We start from the raw sequence: 13,678 nt of genomic DNA, 5'->3' as shown, positions 1-13,678 counted from the left end.
CATTAAGAATGTCGCTTCCTACACCATGCTGCAGGCCACTTGGATCGGCGGCTGTCTATCACCTCAGAGAGGAAGCAGAGGGTGGGCACGCTGAGGACGAGGCCCCTGTCGGGGCGCTAAAAGGGCAGCTGCAGCCAAGCGCTAAATGACCTGCTTGCTTTAGACACTCTCCATCGGATCAGCATTTTGTCACAGCCAGGGGGATGGAGACTGAGAGCGGCTCCGCTGTACATGACAATCTGGACTGAAGGTGGTGAATACAGTGGACCGACTTTCTTATTGCATTCATAGCTTTTTGGTGGTATTCTGCATAAGAGATTTATGAGCTGGACTTTTTTTTTCCCCTGAAGATTATCCAGCATTGTGCTTGGAAGAAATCCAAACCCTGTTTCCGTGTGCGACGGCCTTTCTTCAACGCATCGGCCAATTTGTCTTCCGACAACCACGTGGCAGCAGAAACATAGGTGCTCGAGTTGTTTTGTTTTTTGCAACCCAGGATATGACCACTAACTGTCAAGATGACATTAAGGCTTCACGACTGCGGACTACAGATGTGGTTCAGTTAAGGCCACATGTACTATAGTGCACTCACAGCTTTTTACTCCTCCCAATGCTCCACCATGTGACCAGCTGTAAAGTACAGGAAGCACAGCACATTGTGAACCAGCCTGTCATTAGCCATCACTTTCATGGGGACAACGATCAACCAAGGAACCTAATTCATACACAATATCCTTAAGGGAAAAGCAGTCCTCGCATAGTGATGCCTGATCTTATTTTAATAGAGCAACAGGTTGTATGAATTGACATCATATCATGCCATTCGTTTTTTAAACTGGAAAGAGTCAGATACAAAAAGTAATGTATCTGACAATTTTGTATGTGTATGTACCCTGTAGACACTGAAATGTGTATGATTCATAATTTATACTTCTAATATTTTGGCAATAGGCCACTGTCACCTTTCAGTAGACCGAGAAACACCTGTGCTTTTCCTATTACAACAACTCAAAATGTCTGCTGTAAAAAAATAAAGCAGAACATCATACGAACAGTAAGTGTCCCTCGTGCCCCCTGAAAAAATACCTAAAACATGAAATGTCTGAAAGGCTTTACTGGATTTGCATCTGCAGATGTACCGAAATAAAAAAATGTATATAACTTTGAACACTAAAGAAACTGCCGTCCATCATGGACATTTCCGACCACCCTCTGCACACACATTCACAAGGAAGAGGAGTACGTTCAGTAGTAGAATACGACGGATATGGGTGTGGCTAAGAAACTGCATCCCAGCTTTTTGCCAAGCCAACAATGCAAATAAGGCCATATAGCTTATTGCAAAAAAGAAAACCTGTAGGCATTTTTTGTTTTTTAACTTGCTTAGTGTGACAGACAAAATAAAGACTCTCACTTCCTCTATACCTAACCAAAACATTAGACGAACGGGGATCATTCACATCCTCACTGGAGACTCGGCGTGAGGAAGAGCCCCTGATCATTTGTCACTGTTTGACATGTACAGTAGCTGCTGTGTCACATCCATCACCACCGGCCCAATTACCACTCTGTGCAGGGCAGGAGAGGAGGCTGGCGAGGTGAGACCACTGCAGGCACTCACGCTGCAGACACACACGCACGCACGCACGCACGCACGCGCACGCACACGCACACACACAGACACACACACACACACGCCTGCACATGCAAACACATCTTTGGCCTGTGGAGTGTTAGAATCCCAACAGATGCTAATTGAATCTGCCTCTGAGTCACCGTTCATGTGAGAAGAGTGTTGAGAAGAACTATATCCTGTAGCACCAACGACAAGAGCGGCTTTGCAATTCTGGCACAGTGATCTGTGTTTTACCTTGAATGAATCACTCGGAATAGCAGACTGATTCATCCACCGTGTGGGTGAAATGGATTCCAGGGGTCTCCCTAAAAAAATGAATGAATAAAAAAAGATATCCCAAGATTAATATCAACAGGTGACTGTGATCACCACAAACCAAGTGCAATAGACTGCACCTTGCCTCAGAGAGGCTGCCAAGTAAGGATTCCCAGCTTTGCATTCCTCTGGGTTTTAAAGGTTTCCCGTAACCGTGGCTCTGAGACAAAACATGACTTTATATCATTTGGAAATAGCTTATTCTGATTCTGTGCGTCTGTTTCAAAGGGATGACTCACATTCTACACCTCTTCAACCTGATTTCCTTCTCAGTTTCCTGTCCAGCACCACAGTCTGGACTGTGTCGAGCTGCCAGGCGAAGCCACCTGATTGAATATCCACTTCGCATCCACGCGACCCGCATCTTCCCTCAACCTCATTCGCATTCGGCGCCCAGTTCATCCCCTCTCACACGCCGACTTGTATGACAGCATCTGCCGATGTGCGTGTCAGGTTCACCCAGCACATGGACGGTGGACTGGGCAGCTTGCAGCAAAAAAAGAATAATTAAATTCACATTTGAGGCTCTAAATCGCACATCCACAGCGGACACCCGACGCTGCGCCCCGCACGTTTCCACCTCCATCCATCCATCCCGACCCAGACCCCACAGACTCACCTATTCCCAGTGAGTTGTATGTGGGGGAAGAAAAGAAAAAAAATCACTTACACGAGATCAGCTGGTGCCGGATGACCGCCAGTTACAGCCTCTGCCACGTTTTTGTCCCCCCCCCCAGAGAACGCCGGGGAAATAAATGAATAAATAAAAGGACGCGAAGGGGACGCGCCTCTGCCAAGCGCAAACTTCCGCGACACCTGCCTGCTTCGTGTTGTTGTTGTTGTTTTTTCTCCCCCTTCCCCAAAAGCAGCAGACGCGGGCACACACACACACACACACACACACACACACACACACACAGCTGAATGGGTGATCACGAGGTTTGTATTACACGGTGAGAGGAGGAGGGCGCACGGCGAGCGAGGTGAGGGATTGGCACCCGACCGCGACTCTTCCTGCGTTTCCCTGTTCACGTGGACACGAGGCGATCTCGGGATGGAAATCGGACATAGTTGAGTCGGTTTCATAATCTAATGCCGTTTTTCTTCTTAATTGTGTCTTTTCTTCCTGCTGGCACGTGGGGCATCCTGCGCTTCGATTTGGCACTGTTGCTCCTGGAGGAGGAGGAGGAGGAGGGGGAGGGACTGTGTCGGCTGGCTGCTCCATTCACAAAGCCAGTCACAGTGCAATTAACCGAAGAGAAAAAATGAAAAACATGCCAATTAATCCCTCACGTTTGCGTCTGCTGGATCAAACAGTTATATCACCCCACTGTTTTAATGATCCAATTATTCAACTTCATTTTGCATTTTTGAGTCCAATAAGAACGATTATTCCACAACTGTGCATTCTACTGCAGGATCACTACACTTTCCTATTTTCATTAAAAAAAAAGTATCATGCTGACTCACCTTGACTCCCTAATGTGGGAATAAACCAGATTTTTAATTTACCAGTCAATCTGAGCAAACAGAACATACTCGCAACCACATTTGGATACCCCCAAGTTTTCCTAAACTGTGGCTTGGCAGAGCGTCAGGGACGATGCAGATCTGAGCCAGTTGGGAGGAAAACTTGGCTGTTTGTTCTTTTTATTACTGCACAGCTTTCTCAGCGAAAACCTGCTGACGGCGGTGCACTGCAAAAAACACTTTCTGGGCTGTTGTACTTTGCAGAGCAGGGTACATTTCAGCAAGATGAAGAGCTCTCCCAACATCGCAATTAGAGGCCACTGTGTAGAGATTATAAATCAGGCTGCACTGATGCTTTCTGCTATCCTCAGTCGAACCGAGCATGTATATTTCACAAGAGATACTCGGAGGAAAGCTGCTCAAAGTCACATTCTGCACACGAGACCCAATTTTCACTGGCGAGATTTCCTCTGTGAGTCACTGTGGACTGAAGTCCCACCCTTTATCTACACACAGCATGTACAGAATGGGTCACGCTGCTGCGGTGGCTGCAGTGGCAAGTCGCCCTGTAATCTCAGGTATTTGATTTATATCACAGATAAAACAAACACAAAATGTGTTGCACATGGTCGAGCCCTGCAGAGAGCACACGTTCAGTCATTAAGTGCATGCACACAGAAGAAGTGTCCTGCCCTGTCCCCGTCTTTCTCCTCTTTACCATCAACTCAGGCCTGAAGTTGGGTGTTGAACCATCGAACAGAGGCTCAGGCGCACTGGGACACTCTTGTGTGTATGTAAAAGGTTTACAGGCAGGGTAGGCGTTTTTTGTGAGAAGCACTTTCTGTCATACTACTTGAAACCCTCGTGACAAACCGATAGCGATGAATACATTGAATGATCAGAGCGATGCAGAGCTTCGGCCCCAGAGAAACCGTCTCCCTGCTCCCAGAGGCGCAGGAAATGAAATGAAATGTACTGTTCAATGTAAGGTAATATGAATATTTCACTAAGTTGACCTCCTTTCTCTTATACCAGGTACAGCAAGTTGTACATGCAGAAGTCCAGGACCTGGAGGTTGTCTGCCACGGACCAGAGCAACGACCAGACGATCCCCGTCAACAGCTAGAGAAGCAGGTCAGCAGAGGACCAGGTGAGTCGGCTCATGATACTGTAGGTTGAGCATGAAGTGGTAACTTTCTTGTGTACAAAAGCTACTTTAAAATCCATATGGCAATGTTGTAAAAAATTCCAAAGTGTAAACATTTATGCAGAACATAAATAAACATTGGTTTTGCACAAAATACTGTGTGCAAAATGTGAACCTCCATATGTGGCAGCCTGGACACGGGGGTCATGAAGTTGCCCACAGCACTTTCTTTCCACTTCTGAGGGCAGTTCTGGCAGACACAAGTAGGTTGACCTGCAACGAGACGGCCTGGTGGAGCAGCATCTGCTGATGTGAGGTGTAGTAAGTGAAGCAGCAGGCTCGTGTCACGTCACTGCTCCAAGTTCAGTCCTCGAGTTCTGGCCTGTACAGTAACACATGATTATATTAGATACATGATAAATGATTCGATGTATGATTAGATACATTGAACAGAGTCTGGAGTAAACTCAGTCTGAGCTAACAACACTCATCGTGGAAGCTCTGACGTGCTAAACAACGTGATGAGTCCTGTACAACATCCACCTCCATTGTATCACAGACAGCAATATAAAAAAAAGGGCAGAAAGCTACAAAGGTGCTGCAGCTGTCTAATCGTCACAATATGGCTGAAATGTGCTGAAGTTTAAAAATATAAACTCAAAACAAACGGTGTCTGTGTAGAACTGCTAACCGTGTTTATGTTTTAGCTTAGCCTGAGGCAGCCTGTTGCTAACTAGCCAGCAACAAGTTACTGCATCAGAACTCTATTTTCAATGATATTTCCCAAGACAAACATGTTAGCTTGACAAATGTGCCCACCAACAATAGCCATGTTCATTGTTTACATTTATATTAAGATAATGTCCAGTGTTTTCTTACTTGTGAATTAGCCACGAGCAGTCAGTTAGCATGTTGTGCTCCGCTCGTGTCTTCCTCCTCCGACGCAGTCAGACTCAGACTGAGGCAGCGGTTCGAGTTCATGTGTTGAGGGGGGAGGGCTTGGGACGGAGGTCTGGAGGAAGCGAGTCGGATTTTGCAGGGATTTTTGAAATCACCTACTCATCCTTTAAAAAGGCCAAAACATTACTCGGGATACTTCCGTAACATCGTGATATCACAAGTTCGGCCTATCTAGCTACTAGTCTCAACTCCCCCAAACAAAGCTGAGCAAAGCGAGGGGGGGGGGCTTCTACACTCGCTGGAAACGGTTGACCAATCACAACAGAATAGACCAGCAGTCAATCAGAGCACGGGAGGGGGGCCTTAAAGAGACAGGAGACCAAAAACCAAGTGTTCAGAGAGAGGCTGGAAAGAGGAGCTGCAGGAAAGGACGGTCTGAGGAAACTGACATGTTCACTGAACATTAGAGCATGTAAACCTCTTCCAGCAATAACCCAAATTAACATTATGAACTGGAATAATAGCATAATATGTCTCCTTTAAAATCTTTAACTTAAGCAAATATGACTGCATAATGGATGTTCAGCGGTGCACTTTGAAAATGAGTGCGCTCATTGTGGTTCAGTGCTCATTGCGTGGAGGTTTAGATTACACACGTGTGGCTTGTGAAATTGTAGTTGTACTTGCTCTGCAAGCTTCAGTTTTTTTTTCCAAATATAGCTACAACACCTATTCTGCCAGTGGACCACAGCAACCGAGGCAAGGTAAGAAATGCAAAAGTGACGGTTTTGACAAAGATTTCAATCAGGTGGATAAATCCAGGAGAGGGATGAGGGATGGACAGTAGCTGTATCACAGGAATGTCCTGGTTCAGTCCCAGTTCAAATGGGTCAGCAAATAGCTCCGGTGAGTTGCTCAGGGTCAATCCAGAGTTCCACGTCAGCAGTCATCTGGTCACAAGCACATTTCTTTAACCTTAAAGCAACTGCTTGTCACATACATGTTGGAGTAAAGCTTATTAAAGGCTCCATGCTCCAGTAATTCTGGTGTTTATGCTTTTTACTCTGGTGCTGCCGAGTCACTTGCAGCATGAACCACTGCATTTACATCTGCGGCTCTGAGGTGAATAAAAATCCTCAAATCAAATCCTCAAAGCCTGCCGGGGAGTTATGATTGCCAAATTGGAATATTTAGAGTGACTAAGGAGAGCAAAGTATTCTGCCCCCTCTATCCGTGTCACATGCCGGAGTTGCAGTGGTCTTGTGCGTCACACATTTGTACATGTGTGGAAACTGTCTGCTGTGACATTCAGTACTGTTGTGTGTTCGGAGACACATTACAGCTGCCCAGCCTTTACGTTGGCACATCAGTGGGCTTCACTGCACACTATACAGCATAGAGCCCGTCCTTCATCCAAATGTCAGCCTTCAAAAACCATATGAGTTGATGGAATCAGTGAGTCTACTGGTGGATGGATTTTGTCAGGAATTCTTACCAATGATTCTTTTGGAAAGGCAACAATTTGTACTATTACTATAACTTCAACAGGCCAGAAAAAAAAACCCATCAGTCAAGTATGTAGTCACCGGACAAAGAAATGACAAAGTATAAGCAAACCTCCACTAGGGGGGCCTCCAAAATATTAATATAATCCCTGATTTGGTTTCAGCCCCAAGATAATAACGTGTGCACCAAAAAAGAACCAATGAAACAGAAAGAATGGTGTTAATAAAGGAAATAAAGGGAGTTGTATCCCAAATGTGGTGATTTAGGGACACTAAAATCCTGTATACATGCTAATGTGTACATGAACTGAGGTAATTTTTCTCAATTTCTGAACACAGCCTATGAGTTGTAGAAAAATAAGCTTCATGTTCAAAAATGTTATGTTTCATGGCAAATGTACTGTATTTATATAGCTCTTTTCCAGTCTTACCAGTCACTCAAAGTCCCATTCACCCACTACCACACATTCATACAATGCTTCTGTTTTACCGGGCATTTCTGTTACACTCATACACTGCCGGGCAGAGCCGCCAGAGGCGATTTTGGACACATAGGGGAAGCTGGGATTGAGCCGCCGACCTCCGAGAGACAACCGACTCAGAGTCGAAAAACAAGTGATGGCTCTTTGATTCTGACTCCACAAACTTTGCGTAGAGTTTTTCTTAAGGTTCTTACAATTAATACTCAGGATAGATCATTTAGAAAGCAGAGTCCCTTCCTTTAGATCCTACCATTCGAGAGAGAGAGAAAATGGATCCACCTTACTTCTGTTTCAGTGAGCATATCCGTGCTACAAAGACAAAGTGACATGTTCTCTGTGATCAGGGAGGCAGCAGGTGCACTTATCTTAAGAGAACCTGCTTTTTGCACCTGAAACACTAAACATGCGGTCGCTCTTCAGTGATCCATGATCTACATTGACCTACATACATCAGACTGCCTCTGTTCCCCTGCCACATGGTAACAGTGGCAGTATCCGCCTCCTGTTGTCTTTTCTCTTTCGCTGTGATTTCAAAGGGGGGAGGAGCTTTTCAAGCCCGACTGTGCCTAACTATGCAGAAGTACATGTGCCGTAATTTCAGAATATGTTCACATGAATGTGTAAAGGCAATGAGGAGTTAAACAGTTAGGGTCCTCTCTTAGAGTTGGTAGAATCATATATGATTATTCCTGGTTATAAAGCAGTGAGTCAGATGTCGAACAAGCTCATAAATAATACCACATCATTTCTCAATCATTTGAGTACAATTAGTAAAATGAATTCATGAGTGTATCAACTAAGTGTTAATGCCAGGTATTAAAGGCCTGAGACCTCTGAGTCAGAGTATTGATTTTGGATTTCTTCCTGCTTTTTAATCCCACAATAATATGTGTGATAAGCCGCCTGCTGTCTATCTGCTAATGCTAAGAAGAGCAACACATTACTCTGCCTCTATGGTTTGCTCTTTCTGTCTTCGGCGGCTCAGCTTGGTCCATTGACAGTAAACATACATTGTCTTGTGTTTGTCATTGACGAGGTGGAGGTGAAGCCTCTGCCTACTCAGCATGACTAATTGCCCATAAGTGGCCATTTGCAGTGTTGGAAACAAATGCATTACAAGGACGAAACAAACACAGTGTGAGTCACTCCGCGCATTGTGCCGTTATTAACAGCGAGGAGGAAGGCTGGGGAAATGTTGTTTCACATTTCTTGTTTTTCTTTTTTTCACATTTCATAAATAGCTAGATTGATTTGGCATTTTTGAAAGCATTTTTCGGAAATCCACAGGGTGGGATGGAAGGGTGTCATGACACCCCTGTTCCCCTGTTACTGCTAATAAACAGGCACTAATAGTCCACCGGGTTGAGTAATGAGTTAAAGCGGGATCTGGGAAAAAAAATAAGCTTTATCTCCTGGAGACACTACACACAACTGCAGCAATGGCTGTTAGTACGGTATTGTCATGCATGCAGGCAAAGAGAGATGGACGTTTTGCTCAGATGGTGCAAGAATAACTTCAGAGCAGATGTTGTATTGAGACTAATTTCATTGGAACATAAAGAAAAAAAATACATGGACATTGCAGTTTCTGGAAAGTACAGTTGAACTGTCTGGACAGTGGGAGATTGCATATTCATGTGGGGAGTATGACTGTTGTTCTTTATTTCCTGTTCCCATGAGAGGGTGTTTTTCACATATTGTTCAAAGCTTTTTAGATTAACACTCATACTTTAAGATGTTCCTCTGAGCCTCCGGTGGCCCCTGACTAATTCTTCTCCCTTCCAGTGTTTGGAAACCACAACATATTGACAGTCTGGTCAATCTCCTTTGCAGACCATATTAGTCACACAACGCAGAAGCCTGCTCACCAACCCGATCCTTTCCTGAGCATACTGCAGAAATGTGGATTAGTGAGAGTGAATTTGCCAGCCACTCCACTTCCCGCTTTGCTCGCCAGCAGTTCTTCTCCAGCCAAGCTCAGCCACGGCTGTTTACATAGGAGGTGTTTTCGTTGAAAGTAACTCAGCTCTGTTTAGACATTTCTATAAAAGGTCTGAGATTTAGTATCATCTCTTGGTTTACGCATACCACCAGCGAAGAAAGCAGCCCATGAACGAGTGAGGGTAAAGAAATAAAAAGTAATTAATTAATGGGAGAAAAAAAGGGCTGTTATGGCCTCCCTGCTGTCTAATAATATATTTTCAGCTTCAACTCATTCCACATGTAAAAAAAAGAGAATTTCAGCTTCCATCTGAACAGTGAATATACGAATCCATATTTTAATGTTGACTGTACTCTGATTATGACAAGTAAGGGACAATGCTTATAGGGCTTATCATTCTTATCATTCCTGTGAGACGGAGCTTGTCCTCACCTCGTCTTGCACAGATACGGCGGCCTCTCCCCTCTCGTCAAAGGCTCCAGCCCTCGGTGGCATTGTTTGAATCCAACTCCTTGCTGCCATGGCAACCAGAGCAGAGAGAGGATGGGATACAAGTGAGAGATGGTACGAGGGCATGACCTGAGCTACATCCGGCACCTCTTTCATGATATTGTGTTAAATATGCCGGCCGAATGAACCATAGTCGGTGTGCACTGATAATGGCTGGACAAGTTGAATTTAATTTGCACCATTCCTATATCTCAGTATTGCTTCCATAAAGAAACTATACAGTTTCACCTACAGTATAACCATATATGACAGGGATATCTTCACCTCTTCTGAAAAACAATTACTTGAAAATGAGATATTATTCTTTGAGACCTATGTAATCGATATTTGGAGAATCTAACACCATGTGAAGCATACAGGATTATTGAGGGAAAAAAAATTTGTTTACCCATTTTCACAACCAGGTCTTCCTCTTCAAGTGCAGATTTTCTGGATTCCCCAGCTTTTCCCCAACTCCTGGTGCAGAACAAATCAATTGGGAAGGGATTTGTTCATTTTCACATCTTCATTACATTTTTACATTGCATTTTCAAACACGTAAGCGCTGTGGAAATAATACATTTACATCAAATCCACTGTAGAGGGGTAAAAAACACCCTTGTACAGGTGCACAGCAGTCAGAAAATGAGACTGTAAGAGCAGGCAATCGAAAGAGTTGATGCTGTAGGAGCAGAGAGAAATGCTGATACGTCTGAGCTGAGCTGACAAAGTATGTGAAATCTATTCAGCTTATTGCTCCTCACCAGCAAGAAAAGATCTATAACAGGCATTGCTAAGGTGCCAAGTCAGCCGAAGACACTCGCCTTCAGGTAGGTTGGTAGGTGGGCAGGCAGGCAGGTAAGTAGGTAGGTAGGTCAGCAGGCAGGCAGGTAGGTAGGTAGGTAGGGAGGTTGATAGGTAGGTAGGTAGGCAGGCAGGCAGGTAAGAAGGTAGGGAGGTTGATAGGTAGGTAGGTAGGTTGAAAGGTAGGTAGGTAGGTAGGGAGGTTGATAGGTAGGTAGGCAGGCAGGTAAGTAGGTAGGGAGGTTGATAGGTAGGTAGGTAGGTAGGCAGGCAGGTAAGAAGGTAGGGAGGTTGATAGGTAGGAAGGTAGGTTGACAGGTAGGTAGGTATGCAGGTAGGTTGACAGGTAAGTAGGTATGCAGGTAGGTAGGTAAGTAGGTAGGGAGGTTGATAGGTAGGTAGATAGGTAGGCAGGTAGGTAGGCAGGTAGGTAGGTAAGTAGGTAGGGAGGTGGATGGATGGACAGACGGAAAGACAGACTTATAGATGGATAGATGGATGGATGGATAGATAGATAGATAGATAGATAGATAGATGGATAGATAGACAGAGAGACAGACAGACAGACAGACAGACAGACAGATAGATAGATAGATAGATAGACAGATAGATAGATAGATAGAGTATGAGGAGCATTAGATAAGGCTTCCCTACAATTTCATACACTATGTGTATGTTTTGATTTATACAAGATGTCACTGAGAACGCAGCTACACTGACTTATGATTTATTGAATATCTACAGAATGAATGTTTTATCTTCCCGCTTTGATGTCTAAAGTGATAAGTTATGGTAATTTGTAGTTTGAGAATAGAGCAGTATTTCATCCATCCAGTGTGGTAAAATGAGGGCTGTCATTGTGGAGAGCCTTCTTATTCTGTGAAATACTGCAGGGGAAGGAGGGGTTGGCAGACGGGGTACAGATGTAAGATTAAAGACATGTTATGTTGGTAAGTGATGGCGTGTTTGAGTTTCACTTTGAGCCAAATGAGCGCTCTCCAGCGCGACATGTTCTAATGTCCAAATGGCCAAGGACACATAAACATTGAGTGAAGCGTAAGGGGCCAGACAATAATCCCTCTTTGTTCAGTGACTAACACACAAATTGGAGCACGGCCACGCTGTTTTTTCCTCGGCCTTGTCCTCGGCTCCTTTCGTCGTTTCCACATGAGCGGATTGAAAGTCTTGCTGATTTTCTGTGCTTCGCACCTTTCACACAGCTGTTACTGAAGCAGCTGCATAGAGAAGTTCGAGGACAACATGTCGTGGAGGAGTAGATATTTGCAGATCAGATTTATGCAAGTCCCTCATTTCTCACCTGGAGGTTATCATCTGCATGACCCAAACCAACACTGTTCATCTGTAACAGACAATAAGTACATAGCAAGGATTGAAAGGTGGCATTTGGAGCATGACTGATTTTTGTTTGCCAAATGGGATATATATTTTCTTGTAGTCTCCACTCTTTATGCTAAGCTACGCTAACTGTCTGTTGTCTAGTAGTTACATAGTACAAGCAAGCAAAGATGTGTATTTCCCAGAACCGTTTCTCAACAGTTAAAACAAGAGACAATTCACCCCTAGTTTCAGTACCACCAAAGTTTTCATAAGGAGTACTTCCTGCGAGAGAAATATTCTTTATTTTACACTATTACAGACGCTGTTTTTGGAGTTCCTGTTGAACTTTGAAAATGCATTTGACCACAAAATAAATCCCCTTCGCCTCCATTGCTTCTGGGTTGTATATATATATATATATATATATATATATATATATATATCAAACCTGGGCAAATAAAACCCAAACTATCTGCAATAACCGCTGTCAGATTTGTTTTTTCCGGTTATTTGGGTGAACCCAATCTTTAACAAACAGAGCAATAAGGGATCTGATGAGTCACGTCTCCTGATCCAGATGTTGTCTCCTAAAACATGTTTCCTGTTTTATATCATGCTGTTACCCAAACAGCCTTGTTGCTTTACCCTCACTCGCACACGAACATTTCTTCAAGTACTTCTGTGTTACAGATTACCTTTATTCTGTTTTCTGTGGGGGTAAATGGTGTTGTTGTTGTTGGTTTGTTTTTAGGCTGCTACTTGCCGTCCAGCATCGTCCTCAGACACATTGACAGGAGCTCAAAGCAGAGCCGCTGATGAATGGCACCTCCCTTTGGGACGCAGGGGTGGGCGAACACCGGGGGATGGCTCTGCAAGGCAATTTTATGCAGTTAATTCTGTGAGATGCTTTAAGAAGTTACTTTAAACTTGAAAGCGAGTTGATGACAAGGAGGATTTGAGTACGAAATAACGCTGCCCCGCCGTGATTACTGTCTATTTACATGACCACATTGTGGTTTGTGAGGTTAATGGAACCTCGTAGCCTCGGCAACATGATTTCCAACATGCCTTTTGCGTAACTGAAGTGCAGACTCGAACTCAGTAGCAATGACACTGAAACGAATTGCTTGGTCTGTCTCGTGTAAGATGGCTGGCATTTTTGTCCATGCGTAGACGTCCATTACCTGCTTTACTTGGCCGCCAAGTAAAGCAGGGCTCGCTGTTTTGAGGTCGCTTTCCACTCTTCCCTTCCTCTTGTCTCCTGACTAAACGGCCCCTCCATCAATTCACATTATTAACCGGCAGCTGTCTACCAAGTGGTCTCGCCTGAACCTCCTGGGAGACGTTTGCTACAACACTTCATACTCAGTGTTATACATATCTCAGAAAAATAGGGTATTAGAAGCTGAGGATGAGTATGAAAAAACATTTTTCATCCTCCCCACTCAAAAATGTGTTGAATTGTCAGAGACATCACAGATGCTATTCACTGTATTTTTCAGTCGACAACCTTTTTTCTGGTTTGTTGAGATAAAAGCAACATCTTTCACTGATATGCGAGAGGATAGGAAAGCGGCATGTGGGCTTGTCTTGGGCCGGAAATGAACCCCACTTATTTCCACTTTTTTTTTTAAAAGCAGTGCATGTTTC

General features: G+C 44.2%; 1 protein-coding gene and 1 long non-coding RNA gene across 3 annotated transcripts in view; both read right to left on the bottom strand.

The window, feature by feature from the left end:
• The window catches only part of myripb (myosin VIIA and Rab interacting protein b), a 98,061-nt gene extending 95,212 nt beyond the window's left edge, over nucleotides 1–2,849 (bottom strand). For both annotated transcript variants that reach the window (XM_047329956.1, XM_047329957.1), the window contains exon 1: nucleotides 2,622–2,849. The gene's annotated coding sequence lies outside the window, so the exon portion shown is untranslated. The remainder of the gene's footprint in view (nucleotides 1–2,621) is intronic.
• Nucleotides 2,850–9,533: 6,684 nt separating this feature from the next.
• Nucleotides 9,534–12,218, bottom strand: LOC124849762. The gene is made up of 3 exons (XR_007030297.1): nucleotides 12,009–12,218; nucleotides 10,296–10,363; nucleotides 9,534–9,912 (listed from the first exon to the last, which is right to left on the bottom strand). It is a non-coding gene; the product is annotated as an uncharacterized LOC124849762 (long non-coding RNA).
• Between the last annotated feature and the right edge of the window lie 1,460 nt (nucleotides 12,219–13,678).

This window comes from Scophthalmus maximus, chromosome 21 (assembly GCF_022379125.1).
Source record: "Scophthalmus maximus strain ysfricsl-2021 chromosome 21, ASM2237912v1, whole genome shotgun sequence".
Taxonomy (NCBI): Eukaryota; Metazoa; Chordata; class Actinopteri; order Pleuronectiformes; family Scophthalmidae; genus Scophthalmus; species Scophthalmus maximus.
This window is presented reverse-complemented; position numbering and strand designations above follow the sequence as displayed.